Here is a 6,008-nt window from a genome sequence, read left to right as displayed (position 1 = left end):
ACAAAGAGACTCACTTTAAAACCAAAACAGAAATTCATTGAAAGTGAAAGAAAAGAAAAAGATAATCCATGAAAACAGTGACCAAAAGAAAGCCATGATATATATATTAGTATACTTAATATTAGATTAGACTTTAGTGGTAAAAAATTGCTACATGGGATATAGAAAGACATTATATAATGACAAAAGGTAAAAATCCATCAAGAAACTGTGACAATAATGCATATATACCCACCAAATAACAAAGCCTCAAAATATAAAAAGAAAAATTGACAGAATTGAAGGGGAAAGTAAAGAATTCAACAATAATACTTGAGGATTTCAACACTTTCAACAATGGATGGAACAATCACACATAAGATAAGGAAATAGAAAATTTGAACATTATAAACCAACTTGACTTAATGGTTATGCATAAAACATTCAACCCAACAAGAGCAAAATGCACATTCTTTTTAAGGTCACATGGAACATTCTTCAGGATAGGCCATATATTAGGCCACAAAACAAGAGTTAATAAATATAAAAAGACTGAAATCATACAAAGTGTCTTCTCTAATAATAATGGAATGAAATTAGAATTCAATGATAGAAGGAAAACTGGAAATGTAAAAGAATGTGATAATTAGCACACAGTTTTTAAAAGTTGAGTCAAAGAGAAAATCAAAAAGAAAATTAGAAAATACTTGATAAGAATAAAAATGAACATACGCTGTTCCAAAACTTTTGGGATATGGCAAAAGCATTGCTCAAAATTTATACCTACAACACCTACATTAAAAAAATAAAATAGATCTTAAATAAAAAACCTAACTTTTCCGCTTAAGTAGCTAGGAAAAGAACAGCAAACTAAACACAAAGCAAGAAGAAAGATGGAAAAACTGAAGATTACAGTATTACAGTGGCAATAAATGAAATAGAGAATAGAAAAGAATAATGAAAATCAACCAAACCAAGATTCAGCTCTTTGAAACAATCAACAAAATTGACAAACCTTTAGCTAGACTGACTAAGACAATTAGGCAATGAAAAAATAAAAGTAAAAAGTATCCAAATAAAAAAGGAAGAAGCAGCACTATCTCTAATCACAGATGATATGATATTATACAGAGAAAATCCTAAAGAATACACACACACAGGGATCCCTGGGTGGCACAGCGGTTTGGCGCCTGCCTTTGGCTCAGGGAGCGATCCTGAAGACCCGGGATCGAATCCCCTATCGGGCTCCCGGTGCATGGAGCCTGCTTCTCCCTCTGCCTGTGTCTCTGCCTCTCTCTCTCTCTCTCTCTCTCTCTCTCTCTCTCTCTGACTATCATAAATAAATAAATTTTTAAAAAAATTTAAAAAAAATAAAAAAAAGAATACACACACACACACAACACTAGCACTAATAAATTCAGAAATTTTGCAGGATACATTAGCATAAAAATCAATGTATTTGTATGCATTAGCAAAGAAAAATTCAAAAATGGAATTAAATCCATTTACAATACCATCAAAAAACATAAAATACTTTTTTTAAAAAAGTATATAATACTTAAGAATTTAACCTAGAAGTTACAAGACTTGTACAATTAAAACTACAAAACATTTCTAAAAGACATTAAAGTATGAAAACAGAGAAGGATGCAAACCATAGGAGATGCTTAACTATAAGAAACAAACTGAGGGTTGCTGGAGGGGACATAGGTGGGGGGGATGAGGTAATTGGGTGAGGGGCATTAAGGAGAACACTTGATATAATGGGCACTGGGCATTATATGCAACTGATGAATCACTAAATTCTACCGCTGAAATTAATAATACAGTATATGTTAACTAAATTGAATTTAAATAAATAAATCAGCAAATAAATTAAAAAATGAAATTAAATTAGAATTAAGTGAATGTAAAGATTCATGATTGGAAGACTCAATATGGTTCAGATGGCAATACTCCCCAAATTAATCCACAGATACAATACAATCCTAGCAAAATACTAATTGCATTTTTTTTCTTGAAGAAATGGACAAGCTGATCATAAAATTCATGTGGAATTGCAAGGGACCTTGAGTCAAAACAATCTTGGAAAAAATCAAGTTGGAGGACTCAAATGTCCCAATTTCAAAACTGACTACAAAGCAAAGTAATCAAAACAATGTGGTATTGACATAAAGATAGACAAATAGTTGAATGCAAGAGAATTAAGAGTCCACCTATAGGGTGCCTGGGTGGCTCAGTCAGTTAAGTGTCTGCCTTCAGTTCAGGTCATGATCCAAGAGTCCTGGGATCAAGTTCGATGTCGGGCTCCCTGCTCAGTAGGAAGTCTGCTTCTCCTTCTTCTCCCCTTCCTCCTTGCTCATGCTCTCTCTCTAGATAAATAAATTAATTAAATCTTTGGGGGAAAAAAGAGTCCACAAGTAAACTCGTACATTTATGGTCCACCAATTTTCAGCAAGGGTGCCAAGATCATTCAATAATAGAATAGTCTTTTCAACAAATTATTCTAGAAGCACTCAACATCCATGTGGAAAGAAAGAAAGAAGTTGGATGCTTCCTGGCACCACATACAAAAATTAATTTAAGATGAGTCACAGACCTAAATATGAAAACTAAAACTACAAACCTCTCAGAAAAAAATGTAGAAGTAAATCTTTATGACCTTTGTTTTGGCAAAACCTTCCTAGCTATGATACCAAAAGCAAAGGATAAAGGGGAAAAACAGACAAATTGGACTTCATCAAAATTAAAAAACTGTTTGTACTTCAAAGAATATTATCAAAAAAGTAAGAAAACAACCCAAAGAATAAGGTAATAATTTTATAAATCAAAGTGACAAAGAAATAACTCCATACTTTGGCATGTTGTGATAATTGCCCTTGAGATAAAGGGAAGTTGGGTGGATTCCTCCTGTGTGTACCACCTTGCAGAAGGATAAAGGAAAGAATGGGACTGCCATTTTAGACATAATTATCAACAAATACCTTTCTCATTAAGGAGCATCTGATCTGATTACATGTTCAATATCACTCTTTCATTTCAGTTTAATTAACACTAAAAGTACCATATCATGAAAGACAAGAGAGGTTCCTAGAAGGAACCAATCAACACAGACAAATACTAGAAAGAGCTCAGGTAAGATGACATTCTAAATCCATTATTTTTGGCAATTTGAGAGCAAGCATTAGCAAGAATAATTTCTGTGCAATGTTGAAATAAAAATTAAACTGTGAAATAAGTATTAAGGAGATGAGGAAGAGTTAACAAAATAAAGAGGTTACTCACAAAGTTTGTGAAGGGGAAAATAGATGGGGCAATCTCTAGAAGGAATATGAAGGAAAGATATACTTGAAGGGGGGATTCTTCAGAAATGTCCTTTAATCTGAAGGGCATTATTTGTCAGAGAAGAGTGAGTTAAGCTCTGGGGAGTCTGGAATAGAAAGCTGTCCATCTGGTGGGCTGCTCTGAGATTAGTGTTGAATGGATCTACTTCCTGAAATTACTCAGCTAAACCCTAAGGGCACTGGAGCCCTTTTCCCATTTCAAAATAAAAAAAGCATTAGACCCAGGAGGATGCTTAGAATAGAGTGGTGAGGGTTTATATAGCTGCACACAAAACCAGAGCATCCCCAGCACCTTATTCTAAAACTCCACTCCAGAGATGTCAAACAAAGCTACAGATCTGAACAACAAATGACTGAATACAGACAGCTGAAGCAGCTACAGAAAGCAGTGCTTGTCTGAGAGAACCTTTTCAAAGATCCTATTGGAAAGGAAACCAACCAATAATATACATTCCAAGAGGTGAGGGGATGGGTGTGTCCCAAATTCCAGTATTTCTGTCCTGATCTCTGAATTTGATTAGTGTCTTATCTTTGGCTTCCATGGCTGGCTTTCCTTATTCGATTCTTCACTTCCAGTACCTTCCTCTCACAAGCTCTTCACTTTTATAAAGACTAAGGTCTATGATCAGAAAATAGAACCGGGTGGGCTCCTGGGTGGCTCAGTAGGTTAAGCATATGCCTTCCACTCAGGTCATGGTTCCAGAGTCCTGGGATCCAGCTCTGCATTGGGTTCCCTGCTCAGTGGGGAGCCTGCTTCTCCTGCTCCCTCTGCTACTGCCCCTGCTTGTGTGCTTGCTCTCTCTCTCTCTCTCTCCCTCGAATAAATAAATACAATCTTAATTTTAAAAAAAAGGCAGGAATCACGGACAACCTCAAAAGGGTGGGATTTTCCAGTCAGAAGCCCTTACAAACACTTTTTACTTTATATCTCAAGAGAGGAACTAAGACTTGGGTGGATTCCTCCTGTGTGTACCACCTTGCACAAAGGAGAGAGTGAGGCAAGAAAGAGGGGAAAAATGCCATGAAAATTTCTGCAATTTTGAGTGTAGCATTTCCTTGGTTGGGCACTTACCTGTTTCCTATAGATCCTGACTTAGTTTCTCAGTTTCTAAAACTTCCACAAAGCTATTTTGGTCAATCTGTTGCTTGGTGTTCTGTAGTAGAACAAGGACCTAGAGGTTCCTAGTCCACCATTTTGCTGACATTCGTCTCTTAAATACACTTTTTGGTACACTTATTTGAAAAGTTTTCCAAAGATTAAAGAATTAATGAAATCAAGAATGTAAAAATGAAGAGGACCAAGTGTGAAAGGGCCAAGGGTAAGCCATGAAATTCCTTAGACAAAGAAAAAAAATGTTTATGTGCAAAAAAAAAAAAAATGTATGCTGTGTTTCCAACTTGTACCATACAGAAATATAGCTTGTTAAAAGTTTATTGTCACTTGGAATTTAAGAAATAAAACAGATGAACATAGGGAAGGGAAGGAAAAGAAAATAAGATGAAAACAGAAAAGCAAACCATAAGAGATTCTTAACTCTTGGAAACAAACTGAGGCTTGCTGGAGGGGAGGGGGCTAGGGGTGTAGGGTGATTGGGTGATAGGCATCAAGAAGGATACTTGATGTACTGAGCACTGAGTGTTCTATGCAACTGACAAGTCACTAAATTCTTTCCTGAAATTAATAGTACACTATATGTGAACTAATTTGAATTTAAATAAAATCTTGAAAAAAAATAAAAGTTTATTGCCACTTGTCCCTCCTTCTATCTTTTGTTAATAAAATTGGTGATTTAAAAATACAACTCTAGGTATTTTAACATTACTTTAATAATCAGAAGAGGAAACATGCTATTCTATAGGGTACTGACGTATCCACTAAGATTTTATGGAAGGAATGTTGGATTTAAATGCATAACATTAAAATTTTACTGTAGCTTTGACACTTATTAGTGATTTCAATACATGATCCTTATATAGACAAATCATTCAGTCCATTTCCTCATATGAATAACATTTATATATGGTGAAAATTAAATGAAGTGCTTTATGTCAAAAACTATTTTCCAGCAACAAGGCACTTAGAAAGACTGATCAGAGCTCTAATTGCAGCTACTTATTCTCTTGCTGAAGATCCCCAGGAATGGAGACATCACCTCTACTCTCCAACTTTACTTACTTGTTTTGGCTCAATTGTATCCCTCAATTCATGCATTGAAATTATAATCTCTAGTACCTCAGAATTAACAGCTTTGTAGAAAACGTCTTTAAAGAGGTAATTGAGTTAAAATGAATCTTGACCACAGGCCCTAATCCAATGTGACTAGTGTTCTTAAGAAGAGTAAATTTGGACATGTGCATTCACAAAGAGTGGATGATATGAAGACACCAGAAGATAGCTATCTAAAAGTCAACAAGAAGGGACTTAGAAGAAACCAGGACTACCAACACCTTGATTTTGGGCTTCTAGCTTACAAAACTGTGAGAAAACAAATTACCATACCGGATTTCCAGCACATAAAATCAGTGAATCTCTACTTTTATTATATTACATTTTTAATCTTATTATCTATATTGGACCTTTTTTTATTCTTAGGTAAACTTTCCCCAGAATCTCAAGGAGATAAAGGATACATTATATTTCAAAGGATTGAATTACTATTGGTGAATCTTACACCTGTACACAAA

The sequence above is a fragment of the Nyctereutes procyonoides genome, unplaced genomic scaffold (genome assembly GCF_905146905.1).
Source record: "Nyctereutes procyonoides isolate TBG_1078 unplaced genomic scaffold, NYPRO_anot_genome, whole genome shotgun sequence".
NCBI lineage: Eukaryota > Metazoa > Chordata > Mammalia > Carnivora > Canidae > Nyctereutes > Nyctereutes procyonoides.
The sequence above is the reverse complement of the archived record's forward strand: the minus strand, read 5'-3'. Positions refer to the sequence as shown.